This window comes from Anoplophora glabripennis, unplaced genomic scaffold (genome assembly GCF_000390285.2).
Source record: "Anoplophora glabripennis isolate ALB-LARVAE unplaced genomic scaffold, Agla_2.0 scaffold537, whole genome shotgun sequence".
NCBI classification, from domain to species: Eukaryota; Metazoa; Arthropoda; class Insecta; order Coleoptera; family Cerambycidae; genus Anoplophora; species Anoplophora glabripennis.
The window spans coordinates 136,352-152,300 of record NW_019416615.1 but is presented as its reverse complement, the minus strand read 5'-3'; positions in this window follow the sequence as shown (position 1 = coordinate 152,300).

Genomic DNA, 15,949 nt, shown 5'->3' with positions numbered 1-15,949 from the left:
CTGCGAACTGGTTTAATTTGGGCAAAAAATTCAAGAGACATTTTTTTTTAGAATGAAACAGGCTATCGGAAATAAATTTTTAAATGGTAAAAAAATAATAAGACAAAAAATTACGTTGGAAATAAATTTTAGGGGTTGCGTTTTCCACCCCTTACAACCATGGGGTAAACCAAATAAATTACTGGCTAAGTGTCTTTTTGGTAGTAGAAAATGTCAGGTTAATTTCAATATTGTAACTTGTTTAGTGCTTGTGAAAAAAATTGTTAAACAAATTTTATGTACCCCCTTTAAGGGGCTGTATCTTAACAAGGGATGCTCCAATGAAGTTTCTTTATATGAAAGATCCTATCTTTTTTTCGATGAGGAATCACCCCCTTAAATGTTTTACACTTATTTAGTTACACCCTGTATTTCCTGGCCTAAAAAATTTCACACCTATCCTCGCAAGAAATTTTGCGATATCCGATGGCTGCACGAAAAACAGTAAATACCTTAAAAACCAGAAGAGATAGGTATAGGGAATCCTGATACCGTTCGAAAGAAAACAAAATTGTTCATCACGTTGCGCAAAAATATACAGAGTGCTCCATTTAAAAAAAATAAGTTAAGATGGTTTAAAGTTGACTAAATTCGGCATTAAATTTCTACCACCTAGTATGAAATTAAGTCATTTTGAAATTATGGCACCGAAGCTTAGAGTTTCAGTTATATCCCCTATAAAGTTTATCGCTCTAACTTTATTATTGTAAAATACACATCTTTTTGAATTAGGCAGTGTTTTCTTAATTTCTTTTGAAAAAAATTAACTATATCAAAAACGGTTAACTTTTTAGAATAAGAAACCTTTCAGTTCACCTAAAAATTGACGTAGAATCCAAAATTGCAATAATATACAGGGTGTTTGATTTAAAATAACGAAAATGACGTCAACTTCCTGTATAACCGGAAATGGTACGTGAACGCCATTATTTTCAAAATTAAAATCGAAGTAGTCTCTGAAATATGTCTAATGTCTCGTCACCGTGGGTCACCCTGTATTTTCTAAATCAACTAAAAATTTACGATATTTTTATCCTTTAATTTTTGAAATTTTTGTATTCACGCGAAAATTAACGACGTCTTTCATTAAAAAAAAAGTTACTCTGCCCCTCCCCGCAAATGTATCCCCCAGCGTTTCGCCTGTAAAAAAAATCGCAGATGCAATAATTATCGCGTCGGCGTTGGACCCGCGCAAAAAAAGGTCACGGATAGACAAAAACCGTTCAGTTCGCGCCCTAGACTCTATTAGATTGTCTCCGTCTATCTCTATTTGTCATGCCTAGCGAGATTTGGCGGCGTCCGGGACTTATATGAAGGTTAATAATATTAATGAAACCGTACGACAAAAAGTGGCCGCTGCCGCGCACCAATCTTCTCGCTGCCGTACGGATTTTTTACCGTAAACGTATTAAAAATAAATACGGAGTAAATTAGTGTCTGATTGAAATTTTGTTCGAAGGCGATCGCAAACAAAGGATTAGCTCCGTGTTTTCATGCATTGTGTTTAACTAATAATTCCGGTAAAAAACGACGCGATCAGCGCGTAGTCGGATAAGACTTCCTCGAGGTGTTCGAGCTTAAGTCAACAAAGGGGTCGGTGTAAATGCCCCCAGAAGGATCTGCGAGGTGTACAACTAGTTTCAAATATTGTTGAATATTCCGCGACTGGATGGAACAGAAAAATAAAAGCGGTGTTAATCCCTGGGGCAAATGCACTTTAAATCGCTGCCGGGGCATTTTTTGCATTAAAAGTGCAATGTTACTGTTCACTTCCGTGTAAGCAAAGTATCACTTTTAATTAGGGACTAAATTTATATTTAATAGCTCGGTATTAAGTGCAAAAACAAACTAATATTTGCAGATGTACTTTAAATCGCTACCGTAGAAATTTTTTTGCACTCTGTGCTTTAAACAGGCTATATTATTCTTTATTTCCGTGAAGCAAAGTGTTACTTTTAATAAAGGATTAATTTTACTTTTATTCCCTTCAGATCAAATGCAGAAATAAACGAAAATTTGTAAATGCACTTTAAATCACAATCATTTCTTTTCGCACTCCGAGCATTGCTATTCTTTATTTCCATGAAATAAAGTGTCATTTTTAATTAGGGACTAAATTTATATTTAATAGCTCGGTATTAAATGCAAAAACAAGCTAATATTTGGAAATGCACTTTAAACTGCTACCGTAGCAATTTTTTGCATTCCGTGCACTAAAAGCATTGTTATTCTTTATTTCAGTGAAACAAGTGTTATTTTTAATTGGAGATTAAATGCAGTTTTAATCCCCCAGAACTAAATGCAAAAACAAACTAACATTTGCAAACGCATTTTAAATTGATACTGTAGCAATTGTTTGGCACTCCAACGGGCTATATTATTCTTTATTTCTGTGAAGCAAAGTGTTACTTTTAATAAGAGATTAATTTCACCTTTAATCCCTTAGGATGAAGTGCAAAAATAAACAAATATTTGTAAATGCACTTTAAATCACTAACAGCAATTTTTTGCATGCCGGGCATTAAAAGTGCTCTATCACTTTTTATTTCCATGAAGTGTCACTTTTAATTGGGGGATTAAATTGGTCAGGATTAAATTATATAACAAACAAATATATGCAAATGCGCTTTAAATAACTACTGTAGTATTTTTTGCGCTCGGTGTGTTAAAAGTGCAATACTATTTATTGCCATGAAACAAAGTAACAATTGTAATTAGGGAATAAAATTACTTCTAACTCCTCACGATTAAATGCAAAAGCAAACTAATATTTGTAAGTGCACTTTAAATCACTACTATAGAATTTTTTTGCACTTCGTGCATTAAACCGGATATATTATTTTTTATTTTACTTCTGTGAAGCAAAGTGTTACCTTTAATAAGGGATTAATTCCACTTTTAATCCCTTGGGATGAAGTGTAAAAATAAACGAATATTTGCAAATGCACTTTAAATCACTACCGCAGCTTTTTTGTCATTTTCAATTAGGTATTAAATTCCTCAGGTTTAAATGCAATAACAAACTAATATTATGCAAATGCAGTTTAAATAAATACTGTAGGATTTTTTTGCGCTACGTGCATTGAAAGAGCAATACTATTTATTTTCGTAAAACGAGGTGCCAATTATAATTGGGGATTAAATTTACTTTTAATTTCTCAAGATTAAGTGCATAAACAAACTAAATTTGCAAATGCACTTTAAATCACTCTCGTAGCAATTTTTTTGCACTCTGTGCATTAAAAGTGATGCATTATTCTTTATTTCCGTGAAGCAACGTATCACTTTTAATTAGGCATTAAATTTACTTTTAATCTATCTGGGTTGAATACAAAAAGAAACGAACGTTCGCAGATGCACTTTAAAACAAAGCGTAGCAATTTTTTATACCTAATACCTTAATCTGCGGTTTAAATATGCTGTATTAACCTTAATTTCCCTGAAGCAATATCACTTTTAATTCTAGGGATTAAATTTAGCTTCAATCTCAAGGAATTAAATTAAAAAAACGACCAATATTTGTAAATGCACTTTAAATCATTACCGTGTTTTTTTTGCACTTCGAGCATGAAAAGTGCCATATTCTTTATTTCCATGAGGTAAAGTGTCACTTTTAATTAGGGATTAAATTCCTCAGGATTAAATGTAATAACAAACGAAAATTACGCAAATGCACTTTAAATAAATTCTGTAGGAATTTTTTGCGCTACGTGCATTAAAAATGCAATACTATTTATTTTCATAAAACAAGTTGCCAATTATAATTGGGGATTAAATTTACTTTTAATTCCTCAAGATTAAGTGCAAAAATAAATAAATATTTGCAAATGCACTTTAAATCACTCTCGCAGCAATTCCTCAGAATTAAGTGCAAAAACAAACTAATACTTGCAAATGCACTTTAAATTACTCCCGTATCATTAAAAATGTCATATTATTCTTTATTTTGATTAGGCATTAAGTTTACTTTTAATCTTTCTGGGTTGAATGCAAAAAGAAACGAATGTTCGCAGATGCACTGTAAATACAAAGCGTAGCATTTTTTTGTACCTTAATACCTTAATCCGTGGATTAAATGTGCTGTATTAACCTTAATTTCCCTGAAGCAATGTCACTTTTAATCTATAGGGATTAAATTTAGCCTTAAATCTCACGGAATTAAAGAAAAAACAACAAATATTTATAAATGCACTTTAAAACATAGTCGTGGCAGTTTTTCGCACGCGTTTAAAGTGCTATACTATTCTTTACGTTTATGAAGCAAAGTGCCAATTTTAATAAGGGATTAAATTTACTTTTAATCTCCCCAGGAAAAACAAACATATTTCGTTGATTTATTCCGATATTCCATTTATTAAAAGTGCTGTATTATTTTTTATATCCGTAAAGAAACGTCGCTTCTTCATGTCTAGGAATTAAATTTATATTTAATCCCATAGGATTATAATAAAAGCCAAAGGAATATTTGCAAATCTGAATAGCAGTTTTTTATGTGGATTAAAAGTGCTGCATTAAACTTTATTTCCATAGGATAAAGTTGCATTTTTAATTTCTAGGGATAAAATCTTCATTGGGATTTAATGTAAAAAGTTGTGGTCGTATCACAAAAACTAAAAATATTATCACATTTATTTTTATGGCTTCGAATGTATCTCAAAAAGGTGCATGTAGAATGTTCAAACTGTTTTAAGATATCTTGAAATTGAAACGAGAAATGGGCACCAGTCGGTTTAGCCAAAAATCGGATAACGCCCTGTAACAAAATATAGAGAGATGCAGTTTGCGCCATTGTTATTTTCTCGAAAAAGAGCTCTAGACTCGTCTATCAGATTTGCTCTATTTATGAGTAAGTAACCCTTGAAAACTGAGCAATTTGATGAAGTTTAGCATTGCCAGAAGTTCAAGAATGTATGTTTCTACTTAAAACTGAATCACGCTTCCTCTAGATTAAAAAAACACACATCTGAAATCCAAATTTACGGCGCTATCCACCAATATATCAAAAAGCCAGAACAGCGAAGGACAAAAATTATAGCGTTCTTCGTACGAAACCAATAAAATCGCCCGCAAATTTATTTATTACTCACCTCGAAACAATTATCTCTGGCTAGCACCTCGCCACTTACACGACCTCTCTTAAAAGTCCCTAAAGGCCCGGTGCGGTCTGCGAAAAGGAAAACCACATTATTGCGACCGCAAAGTGTCCGAATATCCTAGATTCCCATCCGAATAGGTACTTTCGGTCGTTCCGTGAGTTATATCGTGATTTAGTGACTTGTTAGGATAATAAAATTTACGACTTTGTTAGCTAACGAACACATTATAAATATGCTGAATAGGTAATCAGCGGAATTAGTCAACTGATTATCGTACAGGGCGTTTCATTTTTTATTGTCAACTATAAAATATAAAAATATATAAACTATTAAAATAAAATGTCGGTAAACTTCTTCTGTTTATAACTTTTGATCTAATCAATATTTTTCTACGCTCGAGGCTAGTTTTGTAGGTCTTTTGAAGATGAAAAAAAGTACTTTACTGTTTTCTCGTGGAAATTAATGGAAAAAAGTTATAAGCAAAAAAGTTAATTTACGTAAAAAATATACAATTAACCACCCTGTAAACAATCTTCCCCCCATTTGTATGACTGTGGAAACTAATATGTTATTGTATGTACATAATATAGTGATAAATTCAGTTTGCCGAAACAAAAAGTCGTGAAATGGTCATTTTCTTATTTTCCTGGCCTATTATTCCGGCAGAGGTAATTGAAAACGTTCAACGGGAAACAATCCTTCCACTACAAAAATGTATTGAAGTAAATGGACAAAACACTAATTTTTATCCATTTATCACATTTCAAACGTCATTATTACGAAAACCGCTGATTTTAGAGATATGGTATGTTATACAAAAAGAGTTCAGAATTTACCATACAATTCAAAAATATACAGGGTGTTCCATTAAAAAAAATCAATGATGACTGCATATGTTCTTCTTGAGACACCCTGAATATACTCGTAATTTTCTTATGTCAAAGAATCCGCAACTAAAAATACTAATCGACGTGTCCGAGCGTTTTCCCACAAAATAATTATCTGCATGTTAAACGAATTTATTCCTATAACTCACTTTGGACACTAATAAAATTTTTAATCCGCTTTTTTGTATTGTGGAAACTAGGTGTAATGTTATTCAATAGACAAACTTTTTATAAACAATAATTAACTTGTTGATTCTTAATTTACGGCGAACGCTAGCGAAACGCCGCGGAGGCATCATGTCGCGCTACCAGTGAAATAATAGAATTAAACAACATTAACCTGTTCCAGATTTTTTACGCTGATTGCTAAACAAGGCATTCAAGGCAATTACAACAGACTATACAAATATCTCAAGATAAGAATTTCTTTCATTGTCGTAAGATTTTCACGTACACGTACAGTTAAAAAATTTCTACATCGCGGTTACCCATATACAGCGATTATTCAAGAATATTGCTCCCGAAATCCATATTAAGCGTTTTGCCGTGAACGACGTTATAAAATCGTATTTCTAACGGTAATTTCCTTTGTCTTTTTTTATAACCTGCAATTTAGACGCTATATCACGTAAAAATACTTACGCCGAAGCACAGGGATAGGAACAATCACAGTAATGATTTGTGTTCCGCAAGAATACGTACAGGGTGTATCGAAGTTAACTTTTGACTACAGCTTAATGGTGTGCTGTTAGGATTTTTATAGCTAGAAAATTTTTTTGCGTTCAAATTTAAGCAGAATACGATCCTGTTCCGAAGGCTTACGAAGGGCAACGGAGATTAGCCTTCGCCGTTCAGTGAATGTCGTTTTGCCGTCTCCGAAAAGCCTATACTGATTTATTTTGTTACATTTTTATTTTACATGAAAGAGTCGAAAATTCAGGAAAGGGTTGATATAATTAGAACCTACTTTTTTCAGGAGAAAAATATCTTGTTGCAAGAAGACGTTAACAAATGGATTATCCCGACCTAAAATACCGAATAATAAAAAGTTTATAAGATTGGTTCAACATTTAAGAAATTGTGGGAAATTTTAAACATTCGAAAAGAACCTGGCAGACATAAGATTTCAAGTATGTCATATGCTGTAAAAATCAGGTGAGTATGCAGATTATTCATTTATTATTGTGTTTTTCAGTTATTATTATGAAAATTTCTAAAAAAGGTAAAAAAATTGGGAATCTGAGAAAATAAACGTATTTCTAAAGTAGGATCTAATACCTTGTATTGGCAACCTTTTGAATAATAAATAGATGTTCATATTTGTCGGAAACACTTTGGCCTTCCGAAATTCGGGACTTATACGGAACTTTGAACCCACGGAGTGCAAATACATAAATAAATAAATAAATAAATAAATAAATAAATAAATATCAATAACATGCTTTCGTAATACTTTGTAATGTGATCCATCCAAAAGCAGTTACTGATGATTGTATTGCCGCTGCCACTTGACACGCCCAGATAATTATATCGCTATAAAGTGTACACGCATGTGGGAATAATACTTATCCTTGTCCATCTGTAGTTTCTCTTTACAGATTTTGTCTCGAGTAGAGTTACGGAGCTAGCAGGATATTAAATTATGAAAGTGAAATCCGTTCCAAGAAAAGATACGAAACGTTTATTCTATTTAAACAAACGAGTCACAAAAATTAAAGGACAAAAAAAATTTAGGCGTTTTTCAAAATTTAGCGAAAAATAATAATCATAGATGAATAGAAAAAAAAAGCAAAATGAAGCTTGATGTTTCTAGTTTCAGGTCTAAAACCCAAAGAATAGAATATACAGGGTGTTTGTTCTACAAGTTCAATGACAAACTTTGAAAGATGGTAGCTAGATTGATTTTTTCTTATATAGTTCGATTCGTTTTTGTCTAAAAGCATTTTAAAAAATATTATTTCCTATTTCAATCAAAGTAGTCTGATAAATAAAAGTGATGCTATAACAATAATTATTATTTGTGTCATTTTGTTTCTTCATTCGACGCTTAGCATTGAAGTGCTAAATAAAAAATTAATTTTTCACAACTGCATGCAATTTGCATGTGTGGAGTGACGAGAATCCTAAAGAAACACGACAATAATGACATTACCTGATAGCCATAGACAACATCTTGTTTTCATCGCCTATTGAACTCGAAGTTTTAAATTCGTGACGTTGCTACTCAAACCGAAACATACGGACTTGCCAATAATGGCATTTTTCTCTAGAATGGCTTTCTGTAGGCGATTTTTTCAAGAGACAATATATTTTTTTAAATAAAACAACCTTTTCAACGTTGCTGTCCGTTTTAAAAAAATACGACCAGTGTAAAAGTTTTGACCGCTAAAAGGGAGAGGCAACCGGAAAAAAAACTATCACCCAGTCGCAAGAATGAAGTGAAAATAGAAACGAAAGCTTGCATGAACCGATCTCGAAGTAACCGAGATTGGTAGTACTCAACATCAGATATAAAGAATATCTGGCAATTAAACCGAAAAGCAAGTCTGGAGATTGCCACGATGGTATGAATTTCGAAAACTATAAAAAATGGGTGGAAGAAAAACTGATATTTAACTTGTCAAAAATGTCAACTTTCGAATGGCAGTATCGACATTTTAATACGAATTAAAATCAAAAAGTTAATCAAAGTTTTATGGCCCCGAAAATAAGACTGATTTTTCGATCGTTTTTGCGATATTTGAAATCGATTTGAAGCACTAGCAATATTTACACATAATAGTGTAGTTATCAAAGAAAATTTTAAGCTCAACCCCATTCCTAAAGATGTGGCGGCCTATTTTACGGATTTTACAAAAACGCTTTTTTTTCGAAAAATCCGATTTTCGTAAAAACTACAATATTTTTCAATTTTGAAAAAATCATTTTATTTTGAAAAAACTGCGAATTTTAGCGGTTTTTTGCAATAACGAATTAATTTAATTATCGATCAACACCGGTTTGTGTTTATTCGATCCGTATTAAAAACATTTGTTTGAAATATTTTTTTCTAAAATGTAGTTTTTTTATAAATGAAACAATATAGTTTTTTGCGGACTTTGGACGTCATTTTGAAAATGAAGCCCTAAAATTCAGGTGTGGTAAAGTAGTTCATTGAATTCTACGGAATTTTCCCTAATTTTTACATATTTTCAATTACTGAACTATTTTTTGGCAAAAAAATTAGGTATTTTCGACAATTTGATTGGACTATATAGGAGCGTATGGTATAGACAATCCTCCATATTGTAACGTTCAAAGTGACAAATGTCGTAATATGAGTTCAAGGAAGGAAATCGACGTTTTAAACTTTTATTGCCGACAAGCTCTTGATCACGATATATTTAGACTTCCTCTAATATATCATCCCATAGAGATGATTTGAACAACTATGAAATACTTCGTTGAAAACCAAAACGTGGATCTTAGTTAGTTTAAAAACTGCGCGATTTGACTAAAGCTTTAAGAAATAACACGCCATAATAGTCCAAATAAATGTGCCAAATTTTTACGTGATCGGTGAAAGGATTACGAAGTTATTAATTAAATTGGTTTGATTTTTGACAATTTTGACGGCCTGTAACTCAAAAACCAAAAAGTTTTATTTAACTTTTTTTTCGTAGATCGTATTTTTTTATCGTCGTGAATATGCAGTCAAACCTTGTCGATGAAATTTGCGGACACCCGTATTTGGACAAAATTTAGGAAAAATCAGTTTTCACCCAAAAATATCACTTGTCTCTGAAATTCATAGGGAAGTCATGAACTTTGACCACAGGATCGTGTTCAACGCATCGAATTCCTTTGGAAATAATATGTGCGTCTTTTGGGTTTGGACTTTTTTTTGTGTGCTTCTGTTGTCAAAGCCAAAAAGGTCATTTTGTTTTTTAATTTCAAATTTGCAACCTGGATTTTTTTTAATTTTTTTGCTTTAGTTGCAAAATGAAATATACGACGCACGAGCGTAATATAGTTACGTATTATTACATATTCGGAAAGCTTATGAAAAGAGCTTTAAATAAAAAAAAAATCGAACGAAATCTGGAATAGATAAGTTGAATAGTTTACAAGTTATGGTCCTATAATCAAATTATTAATTATTAGTCTGGACGATCCCGAGGATCTTCCACAATAAATATAAAAGAGTTTTAAGTTAAAAAAAAATCGTCAAGATTCGTTGAAAAACAGCGGAGTTACAGAGAGGATGCGATGCCAAAACGTTCTGGTAATAATAACGCAATTTATACATATTTAATTCAAAAGTCATAAATAAACTTCTTCTGCTTATAACTTTTGATCTAATCAATATTTTTTGACGCTCGAGGGCTAGTTTTGAAGTTCTTTTGAAGACGAAAAAAAAGTACATTACTGTTTTCTTGTGGAAATGAACGGAAAAAGTTATTAACGAAAAACTTGAATTTATGTAAAAATTATACAATTAACCACCCTGTAAACAATCTTCCCCCCATTTTTATGACTGTGGAAACTAATATGTTACTGTATTTAGTTATAAATTCAGCTTGCCGAAACAAAAAGTCGCGAAATGGTCATTTCCCAGCTTATTTTCCTGGCCTATACGTTGCTTTCGCCAGTCGATGTCTAGTCTATTTATCAACAAATAGACGGCCTTAGACGAGTCGTTTAGCAAAGTGAAATATGGATTCACTGTACATAAATCGTAAATCTGAACTCGATACCGATAAATACCAGCAGAAATCGAATCAGCCGGCCGATGATTCCTGCGGAATTTAATTCCCAGAGAAACTTTTCCGCGCCTTACACCTTCTATGAGGTCTCATGCCGCTTATGGGGTTCGGTGATTTACAGGAAATGAAAAAAGCTTAAATAGGGGCTTTATGTGTTATTATGATGAAAGTTTTTTAATCAAAGTTAGTGGAAGAACCGGCCATATTCCGTGTGGGTGTTATTTACAGTTCGATTTCCTTGTAACTGTTAATTATACGAATTTGAGGATTCTACGAATGGCGAAACGCGCGAATATCGGCCGCGAGGCGGCGCGGTTGCGTGAAACGTTAGAGTTCGTCGAGGATATCCGCTAAATTCGTCCAATTTAATTCACAGTAAAAGCTTAGTGGTAAAAAAGTATTCTTTAAATATGAAACACAGTTTCAACGTCTTCAGTTTTTCTACGGAGCCTTCATAAATGATTTCAAGTCACGTGAGCGTCTAGCGTAGGCAACCAAGATTGCACGACTGGTACTATCTACTAAAAATCCCCAGATGTAATTAAATAATATGAATAAATGATATGAACCCATAACGATTTATTACTATTTTTAGCTTTATCAAAGAGTAAAATAGACAGTGTGAAACAACTGAATATTTTGAAATATGTACGATTTAATATTGACGCAAAAGAGACAATAAAACGATGGCAGCAGACGAACTTAAACGATAACAAACGCGGACGACAGACGAGGAAATAAGAAGTTCAAGGATTTTTATGTCATGACTTGTTCGAAGGGTCATTAAAAAAATGAAAAAACCGCGGGGTGCTATTAAATTAAAGGGTTGAAATTGAAAATAGGGGTGAAAGTGTACTTTTGCAGTTTTTTAAATATAGCACGAAAACGAAGCAAAATTTCGGCTTAGTTCATAGGAAATATTTTGTAGATAATTGAATTTCCCATCGAAATGGCTTATTTAAAACTTTAAAAGAAAAATTTTATGCAAAAAATCGTTAATAAACAATTTAAAAAAAAAGAAAAAATAAGATTTTTTGATTTTATTTACTTATTTTACACTAAGTTGTGAAAATCTTTATTTATTATTAACAAATAAAACTTTTGAAATAATTTTTAATTAAGTAAAGAACCAATTTGTTAGAAAAATAATAAAAATTATAGTCATTATTATGTTATAAACGACGAAAATCTAAAAAATATTTAAGTTTGACCGGTTATAACTCAGTCAATTTTAGTCCAAAAACTTTTGAAAACGCATCACTGTGAAGGGAGTCTTATCTAGTTTTTTTGTACAGCAATTTTCTTTGCCTACTTCTACTAAAAAAAAATAGAGTAAAAAAGTAAATAAAATCAAAAAATCTTATTTTTCGCTTATTTAAATTGTTTATTAACGATTTTTTGCAGACAATTTTTCTCTTAAATTTTTTAAATAAGCCATTTCGATGGGAAATTCAATTCTCTACAAAATTTTTCCTATGAACTATACCGAAATTTTCTTTGTTTTCGTGGTATATTTAAAAAACTGCAAAAGTGCATTTTCACCCCGATCTTCAATTGCAACCCTCTAGTTTAATAGCACCCCGCGTTTTTTTCATTTTTAATGACCCTCCTCACAAGTCATGTGATGAAAATCCTTGAAGGTCTTATTTCCTTCCTTTTTGCAAAAAATGAGAATTGAAACGTATAAACGTCACGAAAATCGAAAAATTGGCTAATTGTAAGTTTGAGCGGCCATACAGGGTGTTTCTAAAATAGGGTTACAAACTTCTGCTGCGTTTATGACTCATTAAAATAAGCCAAAAAGTTCCAGTTAACATGTGCCCTAAAACGCACCCTTAGGAAGTTATATGCCCTTAAAAGGGCTCAAACAAAACTGATTTTTTTCAAATAAATTGCAGTTATGAAGGATCCGATCATTTAATAAATAATTTAGGACATAAACTAAGACTATTTAAATTTAGAGTTACACTTACTAATTAAAGAACTAACTACTACTGCAGACAATAGCTAAATGTGAAATAGAAAATAATGGGATTAAAATTATCAAACTTAATTTACTCGAAAACCATTGGAAATATCGATTTGGACAAAGATAATATTTTTTACATAAAATTGTTTAAGATTTTATAAATCTCTATAGAAAATTGTAAAAAATTTGAAATAAAAAAAAATTACGGGCCGAAAACCCCCTTCACCAACCTAAATGGGACGCATATGATTTGCATGTCGAAAAATGGAGTAGCCCATGTTATTTAACGTAAAAAGTTATGTAAGACCCATAAATTTTTTTCTATTTATTTGCGACCGTTTTGTCAATAACAGAAAAAAAAAACAGTTCCTTAGGGTGCGTTTTAGACCACAATAGGAACTTTTTGGCTTATTTTAATGAGTTATAAACGCAGCAGAAGTTTGGAACCCTATTTTAGAAACACCCTGTATATCAGTCAATTTTCATTCAAAAATACTTTCAGCCTCTTATTTTGAAGGAAATTCTATCTACTTTTTTTTCTATAAAGCTATGCCTATACTATCTTTACCCAAAAAAAAATAGAGGCAAAAAAGTAAAAAAAAAATAACAAATTGAATTATTTGCTTTTTTTCCAAATTTAATAACAATTTTTTGCATACAATTTTCCTTTAAAATTTTTGAAATAAGCCATTTCGAAGGGAAATTCAATTCTCTAAATAATTTTTCCAAGTGAAATTTTTTTCGTTTTCGAGCTACAATTAAAAAACTGAAAGGGGTGCATTTTCACCCCTATCAGCGGAAACACTCCAAAAACGATAATTAAAATTGATCCATTATATGGATTTATGTTAGTTTAGTACTAGTAAGGAGGTATGACTGAAAATGTAGCAAAGGAACGTATTTTCATCATAAATAACAGGTACTTTTTAATTCTGTTTAAATTTTACATAGCGTAAATTTTTAAGATTGTCACAAATTGCCATCATGTATTTCATGAAGGTCTTCTTCTGAATATCGAGCAGCAACTTCTCTACATGTTCTTGAAATTACTTTGCCACATTGTCCATAAATAACAAACAAATTAAAATAATCCTCATTAGTATATTTTAAATGATCCCCAGGCATTTTTATTTAAATTCTCGGCAAAAACTTTTACAAACACAACAATAATTTGACAACTTGTCAAATGTCGTTATTTTAATTGTTTTTGAAGTGTTTTTGGTCATGGCCAATTTGATAATAGGTCTGATACGAGAAAAACTGACCAAAAAATAGAAAATTGAAAATATCTTTAAAAGTAGTAAAGGCAACCCAACAATGCTTATATGGCTTGAAAGGAAATTTCAATCTGCATACGACAGAGTAAAAAAATACAGGGCGTACCATTCAAGTTAACAAAGTTATAGCTGTTTGAAGTTATCAAAACGTAACAGCAAAAATGAACCACCTAGTATTAAATGTTTTAATTTGTTGGTATACCATAATTTATTGTTACCTATGTACTATACAGGTACCAAAAATACGCACCTGAAAAGAGTTACTAGCATCTCCGCGGACCCTTGCACCTGTCAATTAATTTTTTTTTATATCTCAAAATCTATAACTTCTAGGTATAGGGAATATCTAATAAAGTGATCCTCAAATTTCACGTAGAATCCAAAAATGCAATAGTATATAGGGTGTCCCATTTAAAATAAGAAAGTTAATGTCGATTTCCGGTATAAGCGGAAGTGGCAGAAAGTTCTAAATATTTTAACTTTGTTGGCCCTACGGCCTTTGCTAGGTTGCCAAATTTTCAGAATTATCGGATCAGTACTTTCCGAGATATCGACAATGGCGATTCCCGATGGAACACCCTGTATATTCTTATAATGTAAAGAGTGCAGTTATAAGAAGGCAACGGTTGTGTCAATGGCCTACCACCCCTGCACCACATTGCAACTACCCTAATATTTCCGATCTCTGGTCATAATGAGTCGTTTACAATGAACAGTGACAAAGCGTTGCGTCTAAGCTCGAGATAAGCTGTGTTCCAACGAAATCTTACTGGCCACGCTTGTAATGATTTACGATGGCTCCGTATTTCTCTTCACCATGTGTTTACCGACCCTTTCTTCGTCACGTCTGTAACTGTTTATCATCTAGCTAGAGAAATATCTATTTCATTGTTTTATTTAACCAACAATCTGACAAACAATGATATCAGCGACGACAGAAGCTAACCAGCGTATAAACAAGGTTTCACGTAAACAAAATATACAGCTTTTTTCTTAAAATTCCTCGGTTTTATTATTTGTTATTTTTATATTTGAGAATCCGGAGGCGAATTTGTCAAAATAAACAATGTCTGACTCAGACCAAGTTGTTTGAAATCGCGTTTGTACAATACTACATCTTTTCCAGATGTATGTATTTCAAAAAAAGTAAATCGCATTTCAAGCTGGCTATTTCTTTTTCAAACGGCAATGTTCGAATTTCAGTTTAATGACATTTCTTTGAGAAAAAGTTAGTGATATTTTATCAAAGGGATTAAAAAAGAAAATCAAATTAAGTTTAACAAAGAAAACAACAAGTACAGATAGCTATTTTTTATTCTAGTTTGCAAAATCTCTTTGTATTCTAAAATTGAAGTTTTTTTGCGACCATCAGTCATCATGTTAACTTACACTTCAGTTACTTCAGGTCACTTTTATACATACAGGAGACAGTATAAAAAAGTTTTCGAAAAAAAATTGTCATTTGTAAATCGGTGTTACTGTCATAATGTTCCTCAGGAGTAAATGTTGCCGTTGTTACACTTTTGCATCACGATTTTATTTGACACGTGATTCAATGGACTAAACTATCTGTAAAACAAATGAGGATGTCAAGAACTTACACCGGAAGACTGGCGTAACATTGAAACTTAAAAAAAAATAGGATAAAGAACTTCTGTAAAATCCTTACTACATAGTTAGATTTGCTCCCCACTCCCAAATTTTTTCTAAAAGCGCTACTGATCTATATTCTTGTAAAAATGCGGAAAATGTAAAATAATAGTATACCTAACGTGAAAAAATTATTAGTAGACATTTTGTTGCACTTTGTGATGGGGAAGGCTATGTAGAATGTAAATATAAAAAAAGTAACCCGAAAGAAGTGACGCTAAATTGGCAAATTGCAAGTAAGTGTTTCTTAAGAAGAGGTAAAAAATCCAGGGCCGTATTCTGTGAC